The following is a 17552-nucleotide window of genomic DNA, read 5'->3' on the forward strand; positions in this document are numbered from 1 at the left end:
GGCTGTTCTGCCTCTTAATAAGGTACCATGTGGCACATTTGACATAAGATGGGTCCAGTATAAAGGAACGTGACAGATCACTACCCACGTGACCAATCGCAGACTGCGGCTCTGTGCCTTCACCCTGATACAGTGTCACTGCTTCGTTTCTCCCGGATTTGAGAGCTCAGATATAATTCTTCCATGGGTCGTTCCTGACCAACTTCCCTCTCCACTAACCTGGCATTTCCCCTTTCACTGCGCCCGTGTGTCCCTGTATTGTAATTGTCTAATCCTCTGTCTTCTGTATTCCTTTACGTCTCCTGTTAGTCACCGCATGATCTCATCTTGTCTTTGGTTTTGAAATACCTCCAGCCTGGACCTGTCCCCTTGGCTGTAGACAGAGTTAGCCGGTTGCCCACACTGTACCTTCACTTAGAGCATATCAAGCATCTGAAGCCTGTCACAGCCCAACAGAACCATTTTTCTCTGGACCTCTCTTCCCCATGAAACCTGTCCCTCTACCATCACCACCCCTCCCTCCCCCACCTTTTAGTTCCCGGCACCACCATCTAGCCAGGTGTTCAGCCCAAGCATCCAGTCAGCATCCCTGGTAAATATTTCCTTTTCCTAGTTCCTCACCTACCACATGTAACCCATTATCAAGTCCTGTCAACTTTATTCTCCAGATTATATTCCAAATTCAGCCATTTTCACCATTTCTAATTATCTGACCCTCGGCTAACTGATCCATCGGTATCCTGCACCTGCCTCCCAACTGGTGTCTCTGCTTCTTTTCTCCCAGCAGCCTCCCCAGCAGGCAGAGTAGTCTTTTACAACCTATAATGTGACCTATCATGTGACATGATAAATCATGTCACATCTATTCTTAATACCTAATTACACTTAAGAATACAGTTCAAACTCTTTACCTGGCTTTGAAGAGGTCACATGATCTGACTCCTGCCAAATTCTCTGGCTTCATCTTTTTTCTTCTCTCTCCCTTTCATTCACTGTCATCCCTCTGAACCTCATTTCCTTTTTTTTTTTTTTTTTAAAGATTTTATTTATTTATTCATGAGAGACAGAGAGAGAGAGGCAGAGACATAGGGAGAGAAGCAGGCTCCATGCAGGGAGCCCGACGTGGGACTTGATCCTAGGACTTGATCCTGGGACTCCATCCTGGGACTCCATCCTGGGACTCCAGATCACACCCTGGACCAAAGGCAGGTGCTTAGCCACTGAGCCACCCAGGCCGTCCTCCTCACTTCCTTTCATGCCTCAAACAGGCTGAGCTGGTTGTAACCTCTGGGACTTTGCAATTGAGGTTACATCAGCTTAAAACTCTGTCTTTCTGCATCTTTGAATAGCTAACACCTTTTCATCATTCTGATCCCAGGTCACATTTTATTCCCTTAGGACTTCTTCAACAAGTGCAATGATAAAAAATAAATATTAACTGTTTAGGTGAGGCACTATCCACTTTATGTGGATGATCCCATTTGAGTCCCCACAAAAGGTACAAGATCATCTTGGCTTAAATTTTTTCATGGATCTACTTGAAATTATTATTTTTCAGCTTGCTTATGGTCTATCTCACATTACTACTCACTTCCCATGTCTGCTTTTTGGACAGAGGAACTCACTTGCGTTATTCACAGCTCTTTCCCAAGCACCTCGGTCAGTGCCTGGAACGCAGGTGCTCAGTAGTTTATGTTGACCGAATCCCAACTCAGCTGTAAGCTCCACGAAGCCAGGTGTTGTGTCAGTCTTGTTAAGAATGGCATCTTTAGAGTGTGAATGCTCAATATATTTTGGCTGAAAAAATGGTGAAGTTACTTTAATCACAATTAATTTAGTTGAAATTTAAGCAGTTGTAAGAAACTTAATCTGAAACCGTTTTATAATTTATTATAGTTTGATTATAAATATGTTAGAATGTATTAGAATTCATTTTTATTACAATATTAGATATATTTATTATACCTTTATTATACTTATTTGTTATAATAAACCTTTCTGCTACAACTGCTATTATCTAGCAACAAAAAAAGGGAGGTGAGAGATGCCTTTTCATATTTTAGTGTATATTTTTTAAAATACCTTTTGCTCATAGCAAAATAATCAGCATAGAAAGGGATTCATTGAAAATAAATCCCCTTGTCCCCTTCCTAGAAATAATTGTTTTGAATGTCTTTAGACATCTTTTAGATATATACTAGAATATATCCTCCCAGATAGTTGTGGCAATGGTAGATTTTTTTTTTTTTAAGATTTATTTATTTATTCATGAGAGACACAGAGAGAGGCAGAGACACAGGCAGAGGGAGAAGCAGGCTCCCCACAGGAAGCCCGATGTGAGACTTGATCCTGGATCCCAGGATCAGGCCCTGAGCCAAAGGCAGACGCTCAACCCCTGAGCCACCCAGGCATCCCAAGCAACAGTAGATTTTTTTTTTAATTTTTATTTATTTACGATAGTCACAGAGAGAGAGAGAGAGAGAGAGAGAGAGAGGCAGAGACACAGGCAGAGGGAGAAGCAGGCTCCATGCCGGGAGCCCGACGTGGGATTCGATCCCGGGTCTCCAGGATCGCGCCCTGGGCCAAAGGCAGGCGCCAAACCGCTGCGCCACCCAGGGATCCCGCAACAGTAGATTTTAAATGCCAATTGAAAGATTCACCTGACACACTTTTTAAAGTACAGTATTTAAATAAAAAGTTGTTTTTTTGTTTTCTTTTAATTTCTGAAAAAACTATATATAGATAGATATAGCCAGATATAACCAATAGCTCAGGTTGGACAGGCCAAATGCCTCCTTGTTAGATGTAGTTGCCTTTACCCAGAGTCCCACAGTTTATATAACAGATGATGGGACTCCACCCCCCCACACACCCCTCCCGATACAAAGGCCACTGAGATGAGAATGCTTGTGAGCAAGGCCTTGTAGGATAGGCCTTGGGCTTCTCCAAGAGCTATTAGGCCAAGATAAAAAGATGGTGGGAGTTGTTGATTCCAAATACTTGGGAACAAGCCAGGTAATTTTTCTTGCATTTTTGGAAGTCAGTCAAATGATTTCAGGGAAGAAAATGAGCAAGCCAAGATGCCGCAACTGCTGACTTAGAAAATACTAGGGCAAAAATGCCAGAATTCAAGCCATTCATTCAACAAATCATTACTGAGACTCTCCATGCCAGGAACAGTTCTGGATGCTGGGGATACAATAGGGATCAAAACAAAGTCCCCGGGGAGTTTATATTCTCCTGGGATAGTAGATAAATTGATAATGAACTAAAAAGCAAAGATATTTTTAATCTATGAGGTGATAAGTGCTGTTTTTTAAAAAAGCACATGAAGAGCATCAGCAGTGCTCAGAAAAAAATAGAGTTGGTACAGAGAATGTGCCAGATATTCTTCATTCTTTTCCCCATCATTCTTCCCTCTTCGTTGCCCAGCAGTTGGTTGTAAGGAGGCTGACCTATGAACTACCACGACTGGCTTCCTGGGGAATCCCTTCAGGAGACAGGTGTGAGCAAAGAGAGTGAAGTTAGGGATTTATTCTTTGTGGTTGGTAGTGCTCTTGCTACAAGGCTGTATGGTGCTCCTCCAGGGGCAGAAATATACCCAGTGGGTCACTGGGGTTGGCAGATGGGACCACTCCTGTTTTCCTGCCTTCGTTCCTGGGCCCAACTGGTCTTCCTACTGGGAACAGAATGCCCTATAGGGTTCTCTGATTTCGTGTGTAGATTGCATCCTGGAGAATGAGATCCTCCTGCATAGTATTGCCTCTGAGATGGTACTTTAGCTGTATGATCAACCAGCCATTCCATTGCTCTCTCAGTTTGGTTCTTCTGGAGAGGGTGGTATATGAGAAGATCATGTGATCGCTCCCAAACCTCCAGTGTGAAGTGGGTCCTTTGACTGGATGCTGTGATGGGTGGGGTTCCACGTCTGTGGATCAGGTGCTCTGTAAACTCCCGTATGGTGATATAGGCTAAAGCTCTGCTGCAGGAAATGTAATCTACCCCAAGAATAAATGTCCATTCTCATGAGAATAAATTGGTCCTCCAGTATGCAAATGGCCCAGTTGCAAGTCAACTTCCCACCAAGTGACAGTTGATCCTTCAAAGAACAGTACCACACCGAGAATTCAATACTGGTCTCTCAGTCTCTGACAGTTTGGATATTCAGAGGTGATGATTGTTAGATCAGCCTTCCTGAGAGTTCATGCCAAGAGACCATGCCTAGTTTCCATCTCTGCCACCATGGTCACTCCATTCATGTGCCCATCATATTTCTACTCTTGCATCTTTAAAGTCTATTCTAAATAAAATAGGGACATAGGGACATAGGGAGAGACATAGGGAGAGAAGCAGGCTCCATGCAGGGAGCCCGACGTGGGACTTGATCCTAGGACTTGATCCTGGGACTCCATCCTGGGACTCCAGATCACACCCTGGACCAAAGGCAGGTGCTTAGCCACTGAGCCACCCAGGCCGTCCTCCTCACTTCCTTTCATGCCTCTGTTCATTTACACTGCAAAAGCTCCCCGCCTCAATCAGTAAAATCCCATCTTTACAATGACCTTCCTCCTGTTTATTACTTTCCTGACTTTGTTAGCTACACACTTCCTCCAGTTCACTGTGTTTCAGTTGCACTGGCCTCCTTACTGTCTGTTGAACTGGCCAGGTCCACTCTCCACCACCGCACCCCCTACCCCCACCCCACCAAGGATCTTTTGTCTTCCTGAAGCACTCTTCTGTAGATAGTTAAATCTTCTCCTTCACTTCCAACATCAAATCTTTGTTTGAATTTCACCTTCTCAGTGAAACCTACCCCGACTCCTTTATCATCCTCCTTAATATCATAAAATGCCCTGCACTTCACCATCTTGCAGTCTCCATGCCCCTTACCCTGCTTTCCTTTTGTTCCCTATTAAACTTACTGTTTTCTAACATGCTACATTCTTTATCTGTTGTGTTTCATGTGTAGTATCTGTCTCCCCTGCTAGAAGACAGGGCTCTTTGTCTACTTCGCCCCCTCACATACTTTAAGCACCAGAAAAGTGCCTGGAAACAGAAACAGAGCTAAGTTAATAATGAAAGGAAAAGTGAGCCACCCATGAATAAAAGCAAACTAAAACAAGGTGATACTTTCTGTTAAAATTGACAATTAAGACTCTGTAACCTCCAGAAATATCCAAAAGTGTATGGGAAAGATATTTCCATAGTTTGCTAGTGAGTTTACAACCTTTTGGGAAGCCATTTAGCAATACAGCTGGTTCTTCACTTCTCAGATTTCAGTTCTCCTATACACTACATGAATATTTCCAAAACTACTTAACTCAGCCTTACTAGCTAACTATGACTTGAAAAGTTGATTTAATGGTGTAGTCAAGCCAGCCAGTGGGGCAAAGGCCTGGCATTCACATGTTTTATGTTTAAACAGTATCATTTACACAACCCCAACATTCCTTTTTCTCATTTGAACTGATTTTCTCATTAGTTTTGCAAGACTAGAAAAACTGTTAGCAATAAATTGTGAAATAGATCTTTCGCTAAAGTTCAATATGTTTAAACAGTTTTGGTTCTTTTGTTTTCTCGTTTTTCCCAGCTCAACTTTCTGTTTCTCATTCAATAGGCTTTTTCATTTCCAGCTATAGTTGATTTTAATTCATGATTTATGTCAAGTATACCTAACTTGTCTTTGGGGCAAAAAACCATAGCTGGCTTTTTGTTGAAGTCATGTTTATTTGTTAATTAGTTTATTATCATTTATCCTCTAGTATTCATTGGAAAGCAATTATATGCCGGGCCCTACCTAGGTCAGGCTGTGTCTGCCCTCAGGAGGTTACTAGGAGAAACAAGTAACTGTGTGATGTTCTGGCATTGGAGCAGGCTCCAGGAAGGCAGTGAGGCTTGATTAACTCTGGGTCAGGTGGGAGCTGGACACGGACTCAGCATCTTTTCAACTCTATCTCTCTTCTACAGCTGGTTATCTAATCTATGTATTAGCCAAAATTCTGCAAATTGTATTAGAATGTTATCTTGTCATAAAGGAAACTGAATAAATTAATACACCTCTGAGCTTTTCTGAAGAAAATTTATTTAGAGCATTTAAAAAACATGTTTTTTAAACTTTAAGTGGAAAGTGTGGGTTCCTTTTTCATGGACCCATGTTTATTATTTCTGGTTTTGCAATATATGCCTGCTTATGTTTTGCAGACTTGTTGCACTATATATTAATTAGGAAGAGCCCCAGGACCCAAAGTGTTTGAAGTTTAGATAGTAATTGTCCCACTGATACATCTTTTCTTGTGTATTTATTGTGACATGAAATTGGTTTTATAGTTTCTTCCTTACATATAACCTAGTTATATATATAATTGTATGTAGACATATATGTAATTATATAAAATTAATAGAATTGACTACATGAAGATTTCATGACCTCATCATGTAAGAACAATGTAAACAGAATAACAAGCATGCAACCAACTGGAAAATATTTCCAACATGTGACAAATTTAATATTCTTAACATATAAATTACTCACAAATTGGAAAGAAAACCATTATGATCTAATTAAGCAGAAGCATAAAAGGGTTAAACAGAAAATTCATGGAAAAAGTACAATTAGTAATGCTTATTATGTGCCCAGGTGTTTTATTACTTGCTTAATAGATTGACTTTTAACCCTGATGTCAATTATGAGATGTCTCTGATCAAGTTACTTAATCTTCTTGTGCTTCATTTTCCCTCTTCTATGTACATGTCTAGGAATTTTTCTGTCAAAGATGTAAAGAAGTGAAGTTGCTGAGTTGTATAAATTGTATATTTTAAATTTAATAGATCCTACCAAAATTCTCTCCACATTTTCATGTCAACATACATTCATTCCTATGAACACTGTTTGAGATGACCAATTTCCCCAGCCCCAAGACAACACTTAACAGGCTCTATAATTCCTTTTTGGCCATTGTGGTGAGCAAATCACTTCTGTCTCTCAAGAATTCAACTCCTGCTGAGCATCTTTTCATGTGCTTCATGGCCATTTGTGTATCCTCTTTGGAGAAAGGTCTATTCAATTCCTTTGCCCATTTTTAAACTGGAGTATTTTTTGTTGTTGAATTCTAGGTGTTCTCTATATATTCTTTTTTTTAAAAAAAGATTTTATTTACTTATTCATGAGAGAGAGAGAGAGAGAGAGAGAGAGAGAGAGAGAGAGAGGCAGAGACACAGGCAGAGGGAGAAGCAGGCTTCATGCAGGGAGTCTGACATGGGACTTGATCCGGGGTCTCCAGGATCAGGCCCTGGGCTGAAGGCAGACACTAAACCGCTGAGCCACCCAGGTTGCCTCTGTTCTCTCTATATATTCTGATTGTTAATCCTTTATCAGATATATAATCTTGAAATATTTTCTCCTATTCTGTGAGTTGCCTTTTAGTTATATTAATAGTATCTGTCTTAGTCTTATTTGGGCCACAATAACAAAATACTGTAAATGGGATAGTTTATAAAGAAAATAAATTTATTTCCCATAGTTCTGGAGGCTGAGGAGTCCAAGATCAAGGTACTGGAAGATTCAGTGCATGGTTAGAGCTTACTTCCTGGTTCATAGATGGCAGTCTTTTCACTGTCTTCACATGGTGGAAGGGATGAGAGCTCTCTCTGGAGTCCCTTATAAGGACTGTAAGCTCATTCAAGAGGGCTCTTCCCTGATGCCCTAATCACCACTCAGAGGCCCCACCTCCTCATGCCATCACCTTAGGGTTCAGATTTCCACCTGTGAGTTTTAAGGGGACACGGACATTCAGAACATGGTAGTATACTTTGATGCACAAAGCTGTTTAATCTTCATGAAGTCCAATCTGTTTTTCCTTTTGTAGCCTGTGCCTTTGGTGTCATGTCCAAGAAAGCATTGCCATATCCAGTGTCATGAAGGTTTCCCTATGTTTTCTTCCAAAAGTTTTATAGTTTTAGATCTTAAGTTTAGGTCTTTGATCCATTTTGAATCAAATTTGTATATGGTGTTATGGAGGGGCCAATTTCCTTCTTTTGCATGTGGATACTAGATGTTCATTTTTATTACATTTGATAATTTTCCATTATTGCAAAACCCCTTGAAGAGCACTGTCTTATAATCCTTTATATCTCTTCTAGTACCATGCATTTAACATGAGCTCAGTGCACTTTAAAAAAATAAATGCCTCATGGCTGCTGACTATTGAATTGAGAATATTACTCTGCACCTTATTTGTGGGACCAGCTCATAATAGGCATTTAAAAATGTTTATTGAATTATGGAATTGAATACATACTTATTCTAAGGGATTTCATTGTCAAAGAAAAAAATTTTTCAATTAAGTAATATTGACAGGATTGGAGAATGAGAATTTTTGTAAATGTCATATTACACAATACATATATATTAAGAGAATGATATAAATACCTCAAAATAATGTACATAGCCAGTTTCAAAGCACATACTCAACTTCTACTTTGAAGATGGAAGATGGTGAATTAAAACAAAGAATTTGCTATTTTTTCTCTCCTCCAAATCTTTTAGAAATAATCCAATTAAAAGAAAAGCCATAAGAACTCTGGAAAACCAAAAAGGGTGATGTAATTGTTACACAAAAATGTTCCCAGGGAGCAAGGCTTGTTGGCACCTCACATCCTTGTATAGTCACTTCCCACACTGAAGCTGGACTTTAACTAGTAGATCAGTGAGAGTGATGCTGTACCATTTGGATCTAAGTTGTTAAAAGTCCTGTCAACTTCCTCTTTCACACTTATAGGGAAGGAAAACAGCTTTTTTCCTCTATCCATCTTAAGTTCATCAGCTGGGGCCCTGCAGATTAGACTCACTAAAGACAGATTAACAGGAGAAAAATGGAAGATGTTAATTTTATTAACACCTGCATTGCTTATATACACAGGAGAACTCAGTGATGAGTAACTCAAAGAGGTGGTTAGAATTTGGGCTTATATAGCGTCTTAGCAAAACACAATAAATTCGTAGAGAAGTGACAAGATAAAGGAAAAAAGTTGTAGGCTTCTTAAGGTGGGAAGGTCAATATTTGGGGAAAACTAATGGAGTAAGGTTTGTTTGTGCAGGTCCATTTCAGTGTTGGCTTTCTGGTGTGTGTGTGTGTGTGTGTGTGTTTTTTTTTTTCATAGCTATAAAACTTCTCTGGGAGAGGGGAGTTATGGCGGTCCTCATTTCTCAGAAGTTCCTGCTTTTAGTCAGATAAGGAAGGCTCTGGGTAGACTTCTTTCTGCATCTGTCAATTCCCATTTGCCTCCAGCTCAAAATAATCCTTATGCCAAAGTGGCATATTTTGGGGTGGCATATTCTGGTCCCCTACACACTCTTGGAAACTGGCAGTATGTGAAAAGGTCTTTAAGACTTTTTATGACTTTTGCCATAATAACTCTATTTCTAGGTATTATTCCTCAGGAAATATTCAGAAATATGAACTCTTCTTTACAAGTAATATTTACATATCATTGTGAATTATAATAATAAAAATTTGAAGGTGGAAGTAGCCCTACTGTTGAATGCTAGAAGAATGGTTCAACAAATTATGTTGTATACATTTGGTAAAATTGCTTAGTCATTGAAAATCATGATTTTGGAGCATATTTACTGACAATGAAGTGACTCATTCATTTATTCATTCATTCTGCAAATATGTGTGAATAATGTGTTCAGGCACTATTACAGACACTGGGTTTTCATAGTGAACAGAACTCTCTTATGGAACAGCTATTCCTCTGGAATAGTCATTTAGGAGAGGACAGAAAATAAATAGGCAAACAAATATGTAAGGTGGTGATAAATACTAAGAAAAAATCAGGAGCGCTACTACTGTTAAAAATGATATAATAACGCAATGCTAGGAGATATTTATATTGTAGAATCCCAGTTTTAAAGAAATGAACAATCATTACTACCTCAATAAATACATGTATGTGAAGACAGAATGACTTGAAAAAAATTAAAATATTTACAGTGTTTAGCCCAGAGTAGTAGAATAACTAGCAGTTTTTGTATATGTTCCCACTTTCCAAAATGTAAATAATGAGCATTTACTTAGGATCAGAAAACTACAACACAAATCATTGAAAAATTCATAGAATTAAGTTTAAAATGAAAATACTAATTTACACATGTTTATTATTAAATTTAATTGCTAAAAGAACATGACATTTGCAGGACACATAAAATGTACAGCATGGAGTGGACCCTAATTTATAGTATGAACTTTGAGTGATAATAATGTGTCAGTGTTGTATCATTGAACATAACAAATGTACAACCATGCTCATAGAGGGAAAAGTTGTGTTAGAGTGGAGGATAGGGGTTATATGGGAATTCTCTGTACTTGCTACTTAATTTTGTTGTGAATTTAAAACTGCTGTAAAAAAATGAAGTTTATTTTTAAATGATTTATGAGAGAGAGAGTGCATGTGTGCACATGCATGAATTGAGAGAGGGGCAGAGGGATAGGTAGAGAGAGAAACCCATGTAGACTCCCCACTGAACACAAGGCCCAATATGGGCTCTGTCTCACGACCCATAAGATCATGACCTGAACTGAAATCAGGAGTCAGATGCTTAACCAACTGAGGCATGCACATGCCCCCAAAATAAAGTTTATTAATTTGAAAGAGACAGACAGAGAGAGAGAGAGAGAGAGAGAGAGAGAGAGAGAACATAACAGCCATAATGATGTCATGTCAGGCATAGAATTTCTTTGAAGAGGAAATTTTGGAAAGTTCTTTATCTCAGCAAATTTGGTGCAAATCACATTTCTCTTCCTCACAATTCCAGAATGGTAAGCACATTCATTTATAAGGGGCAAACCAATATTTACCAAGCTCATCAAACTGAGATACAAAACCACTGCCTATTTATTATTTAGAATGAGAAAGAGTGCTGTCACGCCAGCTGGGATACATGTGTTGGTATAAGCAACAATTTTTCTGTGTAGGTATGGAAAAATGTTTTATTATCAGAAGTTTGGCTGGAGAACCTGAAATTAGAGGAAGTAGTAGCTACTTTTACGATTTGGTTATCAAATGAAGTATTTCTTAAAGTGTAGGTCCATGGACTTCCTGCATCAAACTCACCAAGGGTGTTGATTAAAGGCAGATTCCTAGACACTAACCTAGATTTACCTTACCAGGATCTCTAGGTATGGACCCAGAAACTGCATTTTTTAATACAGGTTTTATTTATTTATTCATGAGAGACAGAGAGAGAGAGGCAGAGACACAGGCACAGGGAGAAGCAGGCTCCATGCAGGGAACCCGATGTGGGACTCAATCCCGGGTCTCCAGGATCATACCCTGGGCCGAAGGCAGCGCTAAACTGCTAAGCCACCGGGGCTGCCCGAAACTGCATTTTTAACAAGCGTCCAAGGTGGTATTAATGTGAATGAAAGTTTGTAAACCACTGGTACTTGGATAAAAGGTAACGATGCCCTTTCTCTGCAATATGGAAGACATTGCTGATGAGAAATTAACAACTTGAGGGTGTTGATGGGACATACTTTTCTCTAAATCTACTCTGAGAACATGGCTAATTTCAAACTCTGAGCCTCTGCTTTCCTCTTAATTCCTTGACTCTGTAACTTCATTTAATTACTGTCAAGTCATCATAGAAAATCATTCCTTTTTCTGTTCATATCACTGCCCAGAGTTATAATATTCTTTTTATGTATTCTATAAGAGGGGTGATTGCATACAATGACCAGTGGCAGTTTGGTGAGTTTTGACAAAAGCGTATATCCATGTAACGAACATTCCAGTTGAAAAGTAGAGTATGCCATCTTCCTAGGAAGTTCATTTGGGTCCCTTTCCATTTTATCCCTGCCCCATCTATCCTGGCAATCACTAGTGATTTATATCCACACAGATCAGTTTGGCCTATTCTGAAATTCATAAAGTGATGTATTGATTTTGGGATAACCCCATAGTTGTTATAAAAGTTGGCACCATTTTTCCAAGTTCTTTATTTTTTTTTCTTTTTTTTTCCAAGTTCTTTAAAGAGAAACTGCTCTAGACAATTCTTAAGAAACTCCAACGTATTTCAGTTTTCATTGGTAAAGGTGGAATACCTTACTTAAGATTTCTTTGCCTAGAGATGCATACAGGATCCTGCTGAGAACTTTATAAACTATCTTTCTGTAGGCAGTTAAGCCTTCAGTTAAAACCAGCTTTAATGTATCCAGCTTTAAAACTCTAATGGTAAAAGAGAGAATGCAATTGGAAGAAATTTTTCTGACCCAAAAGAATGATATGCAGCTTTTGCAAGAATTTGAAGATCAACTTGTTGAAATACCATGAATAGTACTTAGTAAGAAAAAGTTTGGAGATAGGCAGATATAAACCAGTTGATCTTCACACCATGGACCACCACCAAGTCCGGTCCCCGATTGGAGTCCAAAAGGGATCAGTAACATTTTCCCCAAACTTGGGTTTCACTATACTCTTACACACTTTTGTGTTTTCAGCCCCACACTCGCAGTCCTTATCAGAGCCTAAAGGAATATGACATCGTTTAAGAAATAGTACATCCTTTCTACCATCCATTATCATAATTCCCTCAGTCCCATAACACTTTCTCTGGTCCTTATCACTTTTGCATGCTTTGATTCTGCCAGGATTTTAACATTTCTGCTACTATTTGTGTGGTTCCATGTCCCGCTTGTAGAATTGTCATTTACCTCCTGCCTTCTGAATGTTCATTCTCTATCCTAGCTTAAAGAGCTCTGTGTCATCACTTTAATTTTTTTAAGAATCTCCACATTATCTCCCCACCTTTTATTCCTCACTGGAGTTGCCCAAGGTCATATTTCTGACACTTCCTGATTTTGTCTTCTTTTGGAAACTTGTGGATTTGTGCCTATGTTAAAAAAAAAAATATGTTGAAGTTTAGCTTCCAAAAGTCCTCTGTACACATCTTATCCAACTCAATCTTGCCCTGCTTTGTGTTTTTTTTTAAGATATTTTATTTATTTATTCATGAGAGACACAGGGGGAGAGAGAGAGAGGCAGAGGGAGAAGCAGGCTCCATGCAGGGAGAGCCCAACATGAGACTCGATCCCAAGTCTCCAGAATCACACCCTGGGCTGAAGGTGGTGCTAAACTGCTGAGCCACCCGGGCTGCCCATCCTTGCCCTGCTTTGAAGATGATGTGGCCATGTTCTTCCACGTCCCTGTCCCTTCCACCCCGAAGAATGGCTTCTTCCCATTGGTTGAAATCAGAGCACAATTATTTCTATTACTTCCTCTGCCCTGTAGGATATGAAATTGTTAGGCAAGTGAAAAACTCTGCTTTTATCTGAATGAAGTATCCAAATGTTATCTGCATTGTGTCTCGCTCTGCCGATTTTGTGGCTTTCCTCCGTGTGGCTCAGCTCTGCTTCCATGAAAACATCGCTTCTGTTCCTCTCTTCTTTCATCTTGATCCAAGTGTTCAGAGCGTCCTCTGAATCTATTGTTATCACAGCCTACAGTGCCGTTCCATCTCCTTCCAACAGGTTTTTGTGCACAGCACACCCTTCCATCACTGTGTTCCCATGGATCTGTTCCATCTTGCCAACTCTCAGTGGTATCTGTGAGGTCTTGTTTGTCACCCTGTGCTAAATATCAAAGTTGCTGTGTTGCTTATGTTCTATGCATGATATCTGGACATCTGCTGCCTACGTTTTCTTTCTGATGTTCTTCCGATTGTTTTCTTATTGAATCACTCGGCACCTCCCTCACTGTTGAAATTCTTCCCAGGCCCTCCTTAATGTCATTCATGGAAACCCATTTCAGTTTAATCTAGGTGTTTTTCTCTCCCTTCCCATCTGTTTTCCATTTACAGCCCCTTTGGCCAGAGGAGTTGGTCTCTGACTAAACACATTCTTTTCAGTCTTTGAAAAATTCTCTTCATTCCTAGTCAAATATCCGTCATTCCTACATTTGAAGCTATGGCCCTGAAATAAAAATTTGTACAAAGTGTGTACCTAGTGGTTCACTTTTCATATCATATTTTTGTTCTAAACATTTGTGCCATTAAGTCTTTTATGTCCCAAATTTCACATCACCTTGAAATGCTCCCATACTCCATTTTGATGGCCTTTCATTTCTCTGTAACTTGGCAGGTGATACCTTTGACCAGCCTCAGCAGGCTTTGCCATGTGCTAGATTTATACTCCATGAAGATAACACTCCTTCTTGCATGACTTGACTGTGTCAATTCAGACATGACATTACCATATCCCTTAAAAGGGGATCCCCAAGTCCCAGTACTTGACTTTTTCTCCATCTCTTTACCATTTCATGTGTCTTTTTCCTTTGTAGAAAAGCATTATTAAGTGGTATAGTAGAAAGGAATTTTTCTCTGCTGCTTGTTACTGGTAGCTAAAGAGGACAAACAAGTGAACTCTACAAGCCTCAGCTTCTTTCTCCTTCAAGTAGGGATTGAATATTGACCTTACAGAGTTATTGTGATGACTTAATAAGACACTATGTATGAAACCACTGTGTAAGCTAAAAGTAGCATAAACATAGGTTTTTAAGAATAATCATTGGATTATTTAGTTTTCCTCCACCCTGTAGAGCACATGGAGCATGCATGAGAAGTTGCTCAACATTTGCCCCAACCCCATATTAATTCATTTATTGAGTGCCTCCTGGAAGCCAGATCCTCTGTAATGAGAAACAAGGCATGTACACAAAACTTGATGGTGGAGTACTTGGCCAGGAAGAAATTGAATTTGGGAACATTTCCTTCACCAGAAGAATAAAATGGGCATTGTGGGAACCTGTATGCTTCCTATAATCATTTATGTCATGCCTTGTTCTTTGGATTTTAACATTTTATCAAGTGTTTCTGGGCACCCAGAGGTCATTCCAGTGGTGTGCAAGAATCTGCTTATTTGCTAGAACCCAGGACCTTTAGCTTGTGCAGGATCCACCCTAACCTGACTTCATCTGGGAATTTGCCACAGTACACCCTTCTCCATTCTAACCATGATGGGATGGCATGGTTCTCTAGCAAGTTTGTAGGACAAGTATAATAACAACTAACTATGATAATACCAATTGCAATTCACATGTATTGAATACCTATCATACGTCCGTACTCTGTTAGGCTCTTTATATACATCAGTGCTTTTCAACCACTAAAAAATTATTGCTCCCGTAAGAATTACTCCTCATTCTTAGACATGTTTTTCTTAATATCCCTTATATGACATTTTAATACCACAGATACATTGTGTATTTGTTTAGGTATTGTTTGTAGGTAGGTACTTTTCTGTGATTTATATGTGAAAAGAGTGAGGTTTTTTTCACTTTCTCTCCCAAGAACCAATTTTCACCCCCTCTGAGGGTAATATTACCCCTGTTGAGAATATGTGCGTGTGTATATGTATTCATTCCCTTCCCTCAATCATTCCCCAAGTAATGTGTAAACTGTTTGCTCAATCCCTGAACCTATTACACAACTATTGACCCCAGGGAAAGAAACCTTAATTTGGAGGTAACAGCAAACATTCCATTTAAGGAAAGGCTGCATTTTCTACATAGAGCCCAGCCCCCAGGTCAAGCCTGGACAGACCCCAGCTTGATGAAGTCTTGTGGTCTCTCTCACACACTATTTTCTTTGTGACCTCCTCCCCCAGGACCTTGAATGGATGCTGGACATTCCTCATCAGAAACCTGAGGAGGCTACTAAAAAGACAGCCACAATTTTCCTTCTGCTTACTGCCGAGTTTCTTGAGGGCCCAGCTGTTGGGGTAAGATTTTGTAGGATTGTGTGTGTGTACACACACACAGACACACATATGTGAGTGTATGTGTATTTATATGTATATACATACATACACATATGTATATGTGTATGTATGTATATACATATACACACACACACACACACTGCAATCTGAGGTGTCAAATGCTGTCTTAGTTTTCTGTGTCAAAGGGCTAGAAAATGTGGAAATGAGGGAAGGTAGTAGAAGGATCAGTGGAGAGAAGGAGAGAGACGAGAGGTGGGAAGACTAGAGGGATGGGGGTGGGAGGAAGAAAGAAAAGGAAGAGAACATGTAATGGAAGGAGCAAGGGCCTTGCAATCAGACAACTAACCTGGCCACTTTGTGACCTCGGGAAAGTTATTTAAACACTCTAGGTCATTAAAGGACTTGTTCTACAGAGTCTATCTTTGTATGTATATCTGGCGTACAAAGGGTGCCCAGTTGTGTCAGCATTGTTATTATCATTAGATATATATATTGATAATAAAAGGAATTGGAATCAAATAAGTTTGCAACTCAAGTTTTCTAATCTTAGAAAAGGCTTAAGTGTACCAATACATTCGGGGCCTCAGGAGCAAAGGATAATGGCAGAGGAGGACATTTCTGGAGTTTCTAAGGGGCCCCCAAAATAGCACTCCTATTTCCTATTCAATTTTTGAACCAATTGAGATCTAAGACTAAGAAGTCACCAGTGGAGGCCAATATATATATGGTCCTCATTACTGATAAATGCTACTTTACATAAAGAGCTTGGCTTCTATTTTTGAGCAAGTGGAGTTCTCAACACCAAACTCTAGCATTCAGCCAATTTACTCATCAGCCTCAGGCAACATCAGAACATGGCAGCCTTTCCCATGTATAGAAAAATGCTTCTTTCTATGGGTTCTTTTTCCCTAAGAAAAAGAACAGAAGCAAGAGTTAGTCCATGCATGACTTCTTTCTCCTTCTAAACTCACCAGTCAGGTAAATCAGTTCATCTCCTGGGGGGAGGAATGTGTTAAGGAATCAGAAGAGGCCAGCTGTGTTATGTTGGTGGATGTCCTTTGACCTGGACAAGGTAAAAGAAGAGGGGGTTGAATGTGAGAGTCCCACCTTCTAATTGGCTCATAGTTAGTAATGCAAGGTGACAGAACTAGGAGAATTTAATCAGTCTATAGAACTGGCCCTACGTGGGAAGGAAGGGATACTCTAGTGTGCTTCAAAATGGTTAACAATTAGCTCTCTGGGGAAAAAAAAAATCATACCCCTTTATAAATTTTACTGATATAAAGGGTGTGTAGCACATAATTTATAAATAGTAATAAAACATATACTACTCTCTTCTAAATTCCATATAGCCTGTTGTTTCTCACAGAATGTTTTCACTAATTTTTTGCTGAACTCTTACATTCATAGCCAACCTGTGGTTGCAGTTTAACCATGATTTGACGAGTGGAGTAATCTCCACCATCCAGATAACAATAGATGTAAATAACTCACAAGCATAGATAATAGTTAAATGTAGTAAGATTATTAAAAACTGATGAGTTTGCGTGTTTATGACCTTTGTTTTTAATGTAAATTGTTTTATATAATATAAATTTTAATAATGGCAGTGATTAACAGTCCAACTTGTGAAAAGCCTGAAAATTTATTAGTCAGGACACCACTAAGGGATATCCCAGAGTCTGAATTCTGTTCGGCAACCCCTAGGGAGATACTGGGATACCACTGGGTGGAGGCAGGGGCAGGCTGGCTGTGGGGATTGCCAGGCAGAAAGGA

Source organism: Nyctereutes procyonoides, unplaced genomic scaffold, assembly GCF_905146905.1.
Source record: "Nyctereutes procyonoides isolate TBG_1078 unplaced genomic scaffold, NYPRO_anot_genome, whole genome shotgun sequence".
In the NCBI taxonomy this organism is placed as follows: Eukaryota; Metazoa; Chordata; class Mammalia; order Carnivora; family Canidae; genus Nyctereutes; species Nyctereutes procyonoides.